We start from the raw sequence: 13,183 nt of genomic DNA on the forward strand, positions 1-13,183 counted from the left end.
TTACTAATACTACTGTTAGTCTTTGGTCCGGGGTTCTTTAGAGGGCTAATGCGGACTTGCCCCCTTGCTACTCATTCTTAGGACTACTCAATTGGATTCCCTTTTTCTAGTTCAAAAGTCGTCGTTGGTTTCCCAGTTGCTTGTTTGATTATTAGATGCAATAGATCCGTACCCATGCTATGTTTCCAGTACTCCCCGATGCTATTCTTGTTAGTAGTGATATCAATCTCATCAGTTGTGTTTTAATCCTATTAATGCCTTAGGGGGGTTCTATTGAAATACTAACGAAGCTGTCACTACACGGGAAGTTAAGTCGGTCTCATATAATATAGATAACGGTACCTATGCCTATGTACTTATCGTATAGGATTATTATGCCGATATGAGTAATGAAAGTCAACAAGCAATGTAATAAACACAACAATAAGAAATTCCGTTGATGACACACACTTATATCTATAAGTAAACAAACACTAAACTCACTTATTACTTAACTCATAATAGAGAAATCCAAGAAATAGATATTACGGAACTGATTGAGGAGATGCTTGTCTGCTGTCTCTTTCTATGCTTTTCACTTGGATAACAGTGTCTATGCCACTGCCTCTGTCCTTGATAACGGTGTCTATGCTGCTAGTGGTAACGAGTGGAGTGCATAAGCCAGCCCCTTTAGACTGCCTCTGTCCTTATAGTGCTTAGTCTGCTCTGCCTCTGTCTAATTACCAATAAATTCTATACTCAACTTGCTATTAACCATAAGTGGGCAATACTTAACGCTTGAAGGCAAACATTGATTTCATCACAACGCGGTTAGCTGCCTTTTCTGTTCCGCCCCTCTTATTGAATTGCCAAAGAGAAAAAGGTAGAGTCCAAATGGTAAGAGGCAATTTGACAAGATTCTTCTACTTGTCCGCAAGCCTTTTCCAAAAGAAAGGAGACCTTAGCGAACGCCCCAGTGATGATGGCTCCAATAGCTGGTAAGGCACTTTACGCTATATCTTGTTTTCAATGATAATGCTTATCGGAATAGAGTGCTAGCACAGGATGATCAAAATGGTTAAGAAAAGCCAACAATCGACTATGCTAGTATAATTCTCAAAGAAGCGGAAGCGAGATACACTAAAGCAGAGAAAAAAGCGCTTACATCTTTTTAGTATATGCAGCCCAAAAGAAAGTTCAGACATTATATGCTGGTGCACAAGAGAAAGTTGGTTGTGGGGGCTAATCAGATAAGGTACTTGCTGTCAAGGCCAGCCCCATCGGGAAGGACAGCGCAATGGTTGTTACAGCTGTCAGAATTTGACATAGAATTGGGAACTCCAAAAGCGAGAAAGGGAAAGTTTGTGCATATATACCTGATTCTTTGGCAACTCTAGCTTCAAAGAGAAAAGTGCGAAGATAATGAGAAGATCCGCAAGCGACGAACTCCTGCTCAGCTACATGGAACTTTCACGATAAGCTATATTCAGATGTCATTAAAGAAGGAGATGGGAGACATGCTGTGATTCAAGAACTAAAGCAATCAGTGCACATGGATGCCCCCGATTGATCAGAATGTTCCTTTATCCATTAGTGGATTGGAGACAGCCATAATATCTATTGAGTATCGGACAAAAGGCACTTTCTCAAGAAGATGGTCAAAAGGTATATAGTGCATGATGGTAAGCTATTCAAAAGAGGCATACCGGGAATTCTGTTTAGGTGTCTATCAGGTGATGAAGCAATGGAGGTAATCACTAATCACATGCTGGAACCATGGCGGAGCACCAAGGAGGAGGGCGAAAGTTCCATATTCGAGGAAATAAGAAAATAAACGAAAAAGGAAATCCAGGCGGGACCCCTGTTCGCCGTTACTGGAAGATACTCCACTCCTTCTAGAAAAGTAAGGCCGATCACCTACCTTGGCGAAAAAAGAATGAAGATAAGTAAATGCGAGAGGTAGGGAGCGCCTGCCCTATAGAGAGAATTAATAAGGATGGGCCTATCGATGACCGAGCCACTCTTGGAACTACTCCTTACCTCACAACCCTTGTCACTGAAAGGGCGAAGTCGCCGAAGCGAGTCCAAAGGCAAAAGAGTTCTCTTTGAACGCATCCTTACTCATACTCATTGTATAGTGTAAGGCTTATTCATACTCATTGTATAGTGTAGGGCTTACTCATACTCATTGTATCGTGTAAGGTAGGTTTGGGTATAGCAGGACTTGAACCTGCGACCATTAGGTTAAAAGCCCAATGCTCTACCAACTGAGCTATACACCCCCCATAAGATGTAAATAAGGATTTTAGCGGAATAGAAAGAGCCCCTCTTCTTCTCGGAATATAAGGAGCCCCTCTTCTTCTCATCATATTAAAGCGCGGCTATGAGGCTCGTACTGCAGGAGCATGCGAAGAAAGCTCTTCGAGTTTCCCTTATATTATAGAAAAGCATGCGAAGAAAGCTCTTCGAGTTTCCCTTATATTATAGAAAAGCATGCGAAGAAAGCTCTTCGAGTTTCCCTTATATTATAGAAAGGTTTGTAGAAAGGGGCTTATGCACTCAACTCTATACCACTAAAGGACGAAGCCAGGAGCGGAAGGAGGGAATTTCACCCTAAACCTCTGCCTTGGCAAGGCTATCTCTACCATTAAGCTATTTCCGCCTGCGGGTCAACGTCCAGTGGCGAAGCACTACTGAGCAATTCACGTCTCACTTGATACGGACTACCTCTTTTTTTCCGCCACACTCTTGACCTCCGATCGAGCTACGAACACGAGTAGGTAGGCGGGGGGAGCTTCTTTATGCTTCGCTAAGATGAGATGATGATTAGTGGGTAAGGTCCTGTGTGCTCTTTCTCACAATCCAAAAAGGGGGGTGGGCTTCCTTTTCAATCCATCTCCGGCCACTAAGTGGCGCTATTCGTGCGAGTTGTAAGTGCTCGTGGCGCGTCATTTCATTCTCGTAACGGGAGTGAGTGCACCGACCTCTCTACGCCCCCCCTCGCCTCGCAGCGGCTCTTTTCTTTTAAGTCATTTAGCTCGGCTCCTCTTATTATATTCGAAAATAATCCAAGCTGTGTAGCTCCACGAGTCTACTCGGAACCAGTCGATTCCTGAGCCATTCGTTCTCCCCTATCGGTTGGCCCGGCCACTAGAGCAAGTAATAGAACCTATAGTTACTGAACACTTCAAGTCTAATTTCACCGGATTGTACACCTTTGTGTCTGGCTATGTATATGTATGTGCATAAAGAAGGGACTTTACTTCGATACTTCGAGCAGAAAGTATTTCCCTTGACTGAGAAACTTCGAAACTAAGACACGTCACTGATTGCCTTGTAGGATTATGGGCTTCGGAAGCGAGAAAGAAAGAGGAGTGACTTCTGACTGTAACACTTAAGACACCCCTTTGGAATAGATATAGAAAGAAATAGAAGGTGCATGAGATGTAATAGCAGAGGATGCATGAGATGTAGCAGCAGGGCGTACATGAGCATGAGATTCACAATCCTATAGTATACTTGTTTAGGGCTCCGTTAGCGAGTTACTCCAAATCAGCGTTAGTGAGCCAGCTACTGACTTTCTCGGGGTTAATATAGAGCTTATTTCTTTCCCGTCCCGCGACGCTTACCAGATTGATCCCGCTCTTCTCTTTCCACTCATTTCCCACTTAGCTAACCCTTACTTTGAAGTCAGCAGTGTAGTAACTATGCTTCTCTCTGATTCACTATTCTTTTCTTATAGCAACGGCGGAAGCTTCTTTTGGTTAAGTGGCGAACACAGGACTTAGTCCAGCATGGCGGTAGCGAGCGAAAACTGGGCGGGAGCGAGTGGTTGAATATTCTATCCCCTAGGGAAAGGAGAGTGTAGCCACTCATTCGATTAGGGCAAGCATAAGGAATGCTTCTAACCTAACCCTACTAGCATAGCCGGTTTCATTCAGGCCAATAACTCTTTGCCCAAGAAGGGACTCCCAGCACTAGAAAGAGGAGCATCCAATGAAGACCAGATGGCAAAGCCATAAGGACCGGAAAATAGGGTGATGGCTATCCTTCCAGCAAGTGGATTTCGAGACTCGTCTATCAAGGATTCCCCATCTCTGAATCGTGGTGCCCGAAACTGTGTTGAGATTGCCTTTAGTGCTTTGATCAGGCAGGGAAGATTGGCGTTTACGTCTTCCCAACTGACTTAGAAAAGAACCGATCCGAGTATCGAAAGCACAATGAGCCGAAAAGCACATCCATTATGGCCATCTCGTGTCGCTAAAGTAAAGGATTCTACATTACTCAATAACTACTTCATCTACATCTCGGCGATATCCCACCACTTATACATACTTAAGTTGAGTGCTAACTCCTTTTCTCAGTGGAAGTTGACGTGTAAAAACAAAGGCAGACTGATTCCAAAGAAAGCAACTGTGCTTCGCACGCTTCACTCGCTCATTTGAAAAAGCGGGCACGCGCCGACAAGGCTGACAATCACTCACAGATGTCTTATATGAAAGTATTCTATCTCTTTTCATAGAAAAATGGATTTATCTAACCCCTGCCTGCGAGCCTAGGAGCGCTTAGCTTTGACACTGATGGTAGCGCGTAGAAGACACCGAGGTTATGAAAGAACAAATGACCCAATGTTGATTTTCTAAAGAAACCTTAGGGATTTAGACCTTTCTAAATGAATTGTCGACATCAAAGGATATACTCGCCCGGTCTAGTAAGGCATTACTCCATATGATATTAAGTTAAGGCATTACTCCATATGATATGCTCCTACTACAGTACCCTCAGGAGCGGTAGATCGTCGGTTGCTCTCAAAGGGTATTCCATTCCTACAGCCCCAATTGTCGAGTAGACGCTCCTTCAATCACTCTTTCGCTTAACAGTGGAATTATACACTGAGCAGCCGGCAGCAAGAATCTATTGTAGGGAAACCTTCGGAAGAGAAAATTCCTTAGAAAACGATTTGAGGCTGAAGGTGTGGATTACCTTAGAAGAGCTGCTAAGCGCAACTACTAATGCCTCGGTCGTATTCGGCTTAGACTGACACCATAGGGGAGCTCTTTATCCTAGGCTGCGAAGCGCCCGAAGAGCGGAGCTGCTCTAGAAAGAGCCAAGCCAAGCCAACCCACTTCCTTTCTTCGGAACTGCTCCCTTCTTTTTAGAAGGGGAACTCGGCCCGGCCCCATTACCCTTTGAGGTAGCTTCGGGTCGTAGAGTATACTAGTTAGGTCTATAGAATTACGGTAGCTTAGAACTTATGTTTCGGTCGGAAGTGAAAGGAAATGGGGATAATGGAATTACTACTGACCTTCGCAGCGACAATTGAGGGAACCTTATAGCCTCATTCTATAGAGTTTGGGATAGTAATCGTTTAGATGTTAGTCTATTCTTGCTTTTCTAAGGTAGCCCAATCGAAGGTTAGGTAGCTTAAATACCTATATAGACAGTTCATAGAAAGAAGAAGGTAGATCTTACAGTAGATTCAATAAAGGGGGATGGATGCCAGGCTCTCCTATAGTAAGAAATTGCCATAGAAAAGAAAGTTTACCTACTCTAAGGTCAATAGAGAAATATAGTAGACCCGCTTCAGAAGAAAGAGCTTTTTGCGAGCGCCCCTATTTGATTAGTGAATTTGATTTGAATGCAGAGCACAGATAAGATCTAATAAAAGTTTTCCAGAAGCGTTCGCGAATGCATACCTGAAAATGCTACGAGGACAGCTTACTCTCACGAAAAGGAAGACTACGAGGCTTCTTAGCTCACAGCTGACTACTTATTGAAAGATTTAGGATATATTCGATTCCAGTTTTTGACTTTCTTTGAGAATATTTATAGATAGCGTTTTGGATTCCTATAGAGTAAGAGGAAAGTGTGTTTACTTTTTGACAAGATGAAACCTTGTTTGCTGGGGGAATAGAGCATCCTTGAGCTTTCCAATGCGGGGATTCGTGATGAAACCTTGTTTTGTTTGCTGGGGGAATAGAGCATCCTTGAGCTTTCAAAGGGTACTAGGAATGCCCCGTGAAAGAAAGGATCTTATCAGCTAGACACTACCTGGGCCCGTGTATTCGGAAACCATCGGTCGCTAACTTGCTCAACGAAGCATTGCCGGTTTAGAATAACTAGTTGTACCGAGACTTGGTAGGGGGCGGGCAGATGCCTAAATCCGCTTTTCAGACCTGGGCAGCTAAGATAAGAAGAGGGGGGCTTAGGTATGTGGTACCGTTGACCTTAAGTGCTTAGTAGATGGGATGAGAATACAAAGGAAGAAAGATCAAGCCCAATTAATTAGTAGGACCCTATGTAGTAAAAGACGTTTAGTAAGGAAATTCTTGGTACGGACGCATCCAATGCCTGATGGATGAACTTCAAGGGATGAACTTCCCTTTCCCAAGTGCGAATCATATGCTTTAATCTTAATGATCTTGTTTCGCCTCCGTTTCGTCGTTATAACTCCAATCCGTGTCCGGTCGGGTCATTTTCTTATTTAATACCTAAGTATCCTTAAGACTACTATTTCTCTCCAAATAAGGGGCCTACTGAACTATGTAAACAATTATATAATTAAGCCGGCTCTTGAAAACGGAACTGATTATGGTGGATGATGTTTTTGTCTTTGTTCGCTTACCTCCGAAAAAGGAGAGGTGAGAGGCGGATTTACACCAGCTGTTGACCTAAGACTTGAAACTGACTTATACTAGGGCTGCTCTCGTGGTGCCGGAAGGTCGTATACTCGTATTCCATCCTAATATCCATCCTATCCTCTTAGAAGAAAATTCCCTTGTAAATGAGGATTTGCATTTGGAATTAGAATATTCGTTTCAGCGAAAACAATAGATGCTTCTTATCGAAGCGAACGAAGACTCAAAATACTCAGAGGAGATTCCATGCGTGGTGGATTCCATTCCGGAATTAGCCTTTAGGAGCATCCGAATGCCCGCCCGTCCATGCGAAATAGATGCTTCCTGTCCTGTATCTCTACCTATCTCGAATTGGAATAAGGGGATGCTACATCTATTAATCTTTTGAAGAGTCCTCCTTCCTAGCTGCCTTTTCTTGCTAAATAAGTTGATATTCTAGGATTTGTCTCAAAGAGGCTTTGCTTTCTGAGTTCATTCTCTTTCATGTCATAATAAATATGGACATTCCAAATAAAGGGAGTGTAATGTAAGTGATGGTGCGCTCCCCGGTTAGCCGGACTCAGTTCCAGGCACGCTTGCCTGCTTTCCGAATTTGTGAACAGAAGGGACTGGACTCTTTCTTTCGTCAAGAATAGATGAGTTTTATACCCGAGTGAATTGATGCATGCCTTTATGTGGGAAACGTGTCGATCTCTAAATCTTCTATCTATAGCGTGTATGGATAAGCCTTCCGGGGTGCAACTAAGTGGTCTAACTCGAATCCCCTTCCTTGAATGGTGGGAAAGCTTTCCTATAAGGCCTTTCTTCGGACTCTTTGACTTGCTTTGGACTTACCTGTACAATGGTGCAATTCTTATTAATAGTGATTTGATTCCGTTTTTGGTATTTCTTCTCAGAGCAAAGTAAAGCAAAGTGAACTCTGTTAGCGCAACAGAGCAATAAGAATAAGTGTAGAGAACAAACAGAGCAAGGGAGAATCAAAAGCATGGCTTGGGGTAAAGAACAGAATTGGAAACCGTACAAGAACCTGCTTTGCTTGCGGGACAATCTGTATACCTTGATTATGGCGCAAGTGGTAGATAACCAGGGATCAAGGAAGTAAGCAGCAATTAGGTATAGCTAAATCGGTCTGATTCCACCATCTCTAATAGATCCAATGAAATCAATGGTTGGTTCAAGTGCTATTATCAGTTTTCATTGAATTATCATAATCTTCTTTTTCGGAGGTCGATTTGACTGGTGCAAAAGGGTATCTTAGTTTCTTCTCTTTCATCGCATAATTGAGATAGCAAAGAGGATGGGCAAGAAAGAGCACTTGACTTTCTCCAGTAGAAAAGATCCTGTGGCTGACATGCCTACGTTTTATGGTTTTGTAAGTTAGGTTCAAGCCTCTTTTCCTTCCTTGATCCGTAGGTATTGTTAGGACAATCACTTCCATACCCCTTTTGCAAGGTATAGAATTTGTACCCAGCAGGAAAGCGAGCGCCTTACCAGTCGAGATCTTCAACTTAGTGGGGCTATTGTTCGGGCATTAAATAAAGCTAAAGCCTGTGGATGTCTTTTAGATCCCTTTTTTCTTGGCCACAGGACAGATGCAGGGATTGTTACTAGATAAGCTGTTCAAAAAGATTGGCGACTATCAGAAAATAGGACGATACATGAAAGAGCCGGCCATCATCGATCAAGTAAATGGATCTCCTTCTACGTTCGAATCCACCCCTAAGCTGATATTCCTAAAGATAGTGGCGCCTGGGACTTCTTTGTATTGTGTTAAAAAGCAAGATTATTGTTTAATAAGCAAGAATGTCAGTTAGTATTACTCTTTTACCGAGTGAGAGAATGGCTTTCTTCTAAGTTATCCCCTTTCCTGGATTTGGAATTGATAATTGGATGGTGTAATCCGTCAGAATAAATGGAATGAATGCGTATCCAACCCGCTTGGAATGAATGCATATCCAATCCGCTGGTTGCCTTCTTTCCCTAATAGAGTCTCCTTGCCACCCACTAGTTCGCCGTTTGCTTTAAGTAGTTAGAGAATAAAATGAAGAGTCGATTTAGTCTTGCTGTCTCTGTTGACGAACCGGGTTACTCAAAATAACGATCAGGAAGCTTTCAATCCGGATCAGGCATCTACGATCAGGAAGCTTTCAATCCGGATCAGGCATCTACGATCAGGAAGCTTTCAATCCGGATCAGGCATCTACGATCAGGAAGCTTTCAATCCGGATCAGGCATCTGGAAAGCGCTGGCCCTTTTGAGTTGCAATTTGCCCGTGATAAGGCCTTGGTCATATTCTCGACGCCTCTATTTTCTCCTTAGAAAGATAACTGTCCCATTCCATTGCTTGAAAATACAGACACTATGGCAGCTTCACTTTTGTGTATATATAGGCTCTTGTGCTAGTTGTTCACTACGCCCATCAATCTAATTCCATCTACAAATCAACAGAACGTAGTGCGTCTGCCATCTAAAGCTCAAGAGGGATAAGACCAATCTCGAGAAAAAGGAGAGAACCAAGACTATTCTCCTCCCCGTACCCATGGACACACTTACCGAATATTGGAAAGAAAATTCCATAAAGCGATCGACGAAAAAGTAGAGAGAGAGAGTCAGGAGTGGAATTACTTGCTTTTAAGTTCGTTAGGGAGTCAAGTTGCTAGTTTTAGCACCCCGAAACAATCATAATAAGCTTGTTGCCCTGTTCCCTTTCAAAGACTCTCTTCCATTCCAGCGTTAGCGCAAGTCAAATCACGGAATTCACATAATGAATTGAACTAACTCGCCTATATCAGAGGTGCTGAAAGCCTATAAACTTCGTAAGCGCAACAGTGACTCACAGGAGGAATAGAAACTCACCCCTTTCCGAACCTTGACTTCTCGCTTCGTAGCCTGAACCCTTACTTGACCCCGGCGCACCTGTTGCATGATCTTTCATACGAGTTCCAGTTCTCTTACCGCTCAGTAGGTGGAGTTGGATTGGACATTCCAGATTGACTTAGGCTTCACAATACCCTTTTGCTAATAAGGAGCTTCCTTCTTTCCCACTTCCAAACGTTACTATTCCTTTGAGTTTAGACTCTTCCTTTCCTATTGTCTTAACTGGCACTGCTTAAGATCCTCTCTCGTCTACAACATTCTCCCTTCCCTTTCCTTTTGCTGAACTGGAACTCTAAGATCCGCTTGCTACCGACTTGCTATCTTATTAATTTAGAGTAAAGACATAGCTTACCTTGTCTACCTCACCTCTCCATTCAGTGAAGTTAGTTCAATTCCAATTCTGTATCTGGATATAAGATAACACTTACTCGAAACCTAGACTACACTCGCTAAGCTGGGCACCCCGAGACTCACTTTAAGAACGAATAGGCGCTGCGCACCCCTAAGAGACGAGACGAAACCTTGCAACGCCCTCACTCCCTAAACATAGACCGGAACTAGAACTACACTTTCAATAGGAGAAAAGTCAAGCACAACTGAGTAAAGAGACACACAAACGGAGTAAATAGATGCTTTATTTCAAACAAACCACCGCATAGTAACGTGGGCATTATAAAAGAGGCGTCGCATTCTGTCTACAATGACACTGGCCACCCTTACCTTATACTTACGCATTCGAAAAGAGCTCATATATACGATTCAACAAGAACAGAATGATACAACTTTGAGCTACACCCTCCCGGAATCATAGGCCGACTCAACCTCGCAAACACTTTCCACTCCTAACACTGACTTTCCGGGGTGCTTATATTCAACAAAGAAGGAAAAGGGAAGCAGGTGTTGTTAAAGAAAAGAAGGAAAAGGGAAGCAGGGGTGTTGTTAAAGAATTCTATCAGTGGTGCAAAGAAAGAGAGATTCCATTTGACGAATGAAAAAGGGATGGTGTGTCTTTACTCGCTTATCATCCTGCTGAGGCTTCTGATTCAATCATATATTCCACTCATTCACGGAACTTTGCCCTGACTTTCGCCCACACCTTGAAACTGAATAAGCAACTACGGGACCGCTAATACAGCATTGCTTCAAAACGGACATATTACTTTGGATCTGCTTCATCAGCTTACTTGAAGCTTTAATCACTCAGAAGGGCAGCCAAACGCTAGACTCTTATAGTACTTGACTTATTGCCTGGCGCACGAGGCCTTGTTCCGTTGAGATACCTTCCACTTTCTATTTAGAATTACCTCCCGCCTATATACAATCTGAAATTCCATGATTGGATTTTGCCGGTAAACTTTCTTAGCGCCCGGCTTCCCTAGCTTGTTACTAGCCTTACAAATATGGAGGAAGAACGTAAACAACCAGCATTGCTTCAAAACTCACTTATGATTCGGATCTTGAAACTGCTACGGGATCAGGTGAGGAATGAAATCTCCAGTAAGCTGTTAGCAGGTCGGGAATAGAAGTGGGGCGGGAATAGAAGTGGGATATGGATCAGGGTATCATGCGACTCAACAGGAGATTCCACTCGGGATTCAATATGCCTATACAGCGCTTAAAGGCTCGTTATGGGTTAGAAGATTGAGTTGGATCAGGATCAAGACCAGACTTAGTGGCTCAAGTTCCATTTCTATTGATGTTTTCCTCTTAGCAAGACTCAGTGTCCGTTCGATTTCCATTCCTGCGCTTCCAAACTCGTATCCAGATTGGGGAAGCAGAATGAATATGGAGCCAGTGACTAGCACTTAAAGTGGATCATCAATGGAAACTTGCTTTCTTCCAATAGAGTTTGATTAAACTTGCTTGCTTGCTTGCTCCCTATACTGCTTTGCTTGCTAAATCATTTAACAAACAAATAGGAAAGACACTATAGCTTATAGCCTGTCCATTTGAAAGACTAGAAGAAGGGGATATCTAAATACTAGACTGGAGCAAAGACGATTCTGGAAAGCATGTATCGGGAAGCACTCGAAATGCATGACTCTTCTGGCTGGAAGGGAGAATGGAATAGCACTCCCGTTAGCACTTATTAAAGGCAGGCTTTAGCACTGGATTCCTTGCACTCCAATTTCTATCTCTAACTTGAGGGAAGCAAGGACAAAGAGATATATTCTCACTTGAGGGAAGCCAAGGGTAATAAGAGATATTCTCACTTGAGGGAAGCAAGCCCACATACTCCACTTTATATGAATTCTTAGGAGAAACGTACTCACTCCATTATCCAAATGATTAGGAGAAGTCGGTTCCTATTATGTCTTCTTTTGATGCTAGCAAAACCCCTCCGCTGGGCTCCCAGGTATCGGTAGGCAAGTAGTTCATCCCCTGGGGTCTTCTTCGTTTGCCCTAGGTTTGGCAGTGGACTCATCTTCGACTAAGGCCGTTATGCGCTACCGCCTTAAGCCAACTATAGTGGGACCAGATGCCCTAGACCGAGACTTCTAGCTAGGCCCTAGGAAAGGTAGAGGAAGAAAGGGCTGTTCGGAGAAGGTTTCGATTTCAGAGCTTCCTTCAGAATGGTGGGGCGGAGCCGGGCCCGTTGCCCATCAAAAGCTACGGTGGCTCCATACGGGGGAGATTGATCATCAATGGTATGAAGGAAGTGCTTGTGTGCCAACCGTCCTTTGAAATGAGTAAACGTTCTTTCTTCATTGTCAATAGTGCCCTTTCAGATGTGTGGTTGGAGACCCGATCTTAGATCCTAAATGGAGTCTCGTTGCAGGAATGGGATAAATAAAGAAATATCGTTGCAGGAATGGGATAAATAAAGAAATACTATTACTGATTTCAATGAGAGTGGGAAGGAAGAGAGCAAGGAAGAGGCATTCTGTTCTATACTTTAGAGTGATAATCCTGGAGAAGAAGAGAAAATCATATAATCGATTCTATATCCTCCATAAAAGAAGGAGCTGTTAGTTAAACCTTATGTATGACTGACTTTATCCATTTTCATGTAATTCTCCAATCTATTTATCTTACCAGCAAGCGGGAACGAAAGAATAAGCAATTGGGGGGCAGTATGGAACTTTATTCAATAATAAGATATAAGGCCCAATGAAACAAACTAACTAACTATGTTTTGATTCGGAGGATTGGGAAGTCAATAAGATCAAGTATAGTAAGGCTTATGAATTACAGTACTTGGTGCAGGGATATAATACCCCGTATATCATGAGGCAAGAGAGATAGAACTTTCTCATTGCCGAGAGGTTTACTTCAGACTTCGAAGCCTCTATTTCGGGTGCTTGCTTGAAACCCGGCCCGGCCCTGACTCTTTTTGTTTCCTATCAAGAACCACTTCCCTTAGGCAACTCAATTTACTGACTTACTATTTCTCTATCTCCATATGCCTCTGTCTATCTTCCCCTTTTCCACGGGCTGGCTAATCGAGTGAGTGCTTCTTGTGCAGAAAGAGTTAGGTAAGAAGGAAAGTTCTCAGATACAGCAATGCTTCTCTCTGGGAAAAAAACACTTGATGAGGCTTCCTTACCAGAAGAGAAAGAGAAAGGAGATGGACTGATTCTATGGTAGTGTTTATTGCTTTCAACCTCCTCAATTTCCTTCTCTCGTATGCCATCTGAGGACCTTGATCCCCACTATAGTAGCCCGAGTAAGAAAGTCCTAATATTCAA

General features: G+C 43.1%; 1 non-coding gene across 1 annotated transcript; it reads right to left on the minus strand.

The window, feature by feature from the left end:
- Positions 1-2,188: 2,188 nt before the first annotated feature.
- Positions 2,189-2,261, minus strand: TRNAK-UUU (transfer RNA lysine (anticodon UUU)). The gene has a single exon. It is a non-coding gene; the product is annotated as a tRNA-Lys (tRNA).
- Positions 2,262-13,183: the final 10,922 nt, after the last annotated feature.

Source organism: Musa acuminata, unplaced genomic scaffold (assembly GCF_036884655.1).
Source record: "Musa acuminata AAA Group cultivar baxijiao unplaced genomic scaffold, Cavendish_Baxijiao_AAA HiC_scaffold_1033, whole genome shotgun sequence".
Taxonomy (NCBI): Eukaryota; Viridiplantae; Streptophyta; class Magnoliopsida; order Zingiberales; family Musaceae; genus Musa; species Musa acuminata.